Genomic DNA, 1,573 nt, shown 5'->3' on the forward strand with positions numbered 1-1,573 from the left:
ATTTTACGCTGTCATTGTGACTAACAAGAAAAGAGAAAAAAAATTTTTGCGCAATGATTAGCTACGATAAAATCTCAACTAAAAGCGGTAACAATTTCGTTGTAAATCATTGCTGAATGAGAAATGCAAAATTAAAAAACGTATTTTAGCAGTTTAAATAATATAAGGCATATAACAACTACTTACCTATCGATAACTTTTTTTTTATTTCTCCATACAATAAAAAGGATCGCCAAAATGAAGAAATTTCTATCTTTTAACGCAAAGCAAACTTGGAACCAATTGCCAAATAATGAAAGAAAGTATTGTAATTTAAAATTCTCAATTTATTGAAAAATAATAAATTATAAGTTTATAATAAGTTTAAAAGCTGTCAAAAGAAATATAATATTCTATTAAAAATTAATCAACGTGATGTGATCCTGTTATTATTTTGTCTATATAACATGTGTGTGCATCTAAATTTTATTCTCGCAATTACATTCTTCTATTATCAAATTATCAAATCATAATGAATGCTCCGATTACGTTGTGACCGTAACAAATATTGCAGCTCAAATGAGTTTTGCACAATTCGAAAGAGATGCCAATCAAAATCTGATCTTTTTTATTGTGGAAGTAAAAATAAATATGAATTTGAATGCAACATTATTTAATACAAGGAAATGAATATTATACATAGTTAATCAACTATTTCATTGTACTATATTAAATAAGATACACTTATTATGCATGCACATAACCAATTTATTTAAAATCTTATCGATCGTAATCATTCATAATACAAGCTGCAAGAGACAGCGCACACGGAGATGTATGTTATTATTAACTAATTAAATTAAATATTTAAGCTTAATTTCAGTATTAACTTGCGCCGTCAAATATTGAAAAAAAGTGCGTTGTTCTAGTCGAAAATCGTTAATCGTTGTAATGTTAATCCTAACAAAGTCCTATATCAAGCCTGTGTACGCAATTCCATACGTCCTAAGAGCATAACTATTCATTTTTCTTTAGTTTTCTTATTAAGAGATAAATTAATGATTTTGTTAATTAGATTCTCTAAAGTCTAAAGTATATTTTAGGAGAGAAAAAAAAAAATCAAATTAATACATTTTTATGATCGAGGAAGTGTAATCTATCACAAGATAGAGAGAGAGAGAGAGAGAGAGAGAGAGAGAGAGAGAGAGAGAGAGAGAGAGATATTAAGGTCCGCTCGATATCTAATGTAAGATTAAATTTAAGATGTTAGCATTAAGCTTGTCAAATTTGACAAGTCTACGATAATGCAAGAAATTTCTGAAAAGTATTATGATACATTCGAATTGGAAGGAACGAGTTCTTGACGATTCGAAAAGGATTTCTCGTCGAGATTGCTCTATCCGCGCTCTCTCGCTTTTACATTTCCCTTTTAAAGAAGATCATAGGTGCTGATCAAAATACAAAAATAAGCCAAAGTTTCTTTAATTCCGTTATAATATAAGGATCCATATAGGCCTTAAATATACCAAGTCGATGCATAATGCAATTGTAAAAGTTTATTGTTTATAATTATAAATAATTGTGAATCTTATAA

The sequence above is a fragment of the Cardiocondyla obscurior genome, linkage group LG28 (genome assembly GCF_019399895.1).
Source record: "Cardiocondyla obscurior isolate alpha-2009 linkage group LG28, Cobs3.1, whole genome shotgun sequence".
Taxonomy (NCBI): Eukaryota; Metazoa; Arthropoda; class Insecta; order Hymenoptera; family Formicidae; genus Cardiocondyla; species Cardiocondyla obscurior.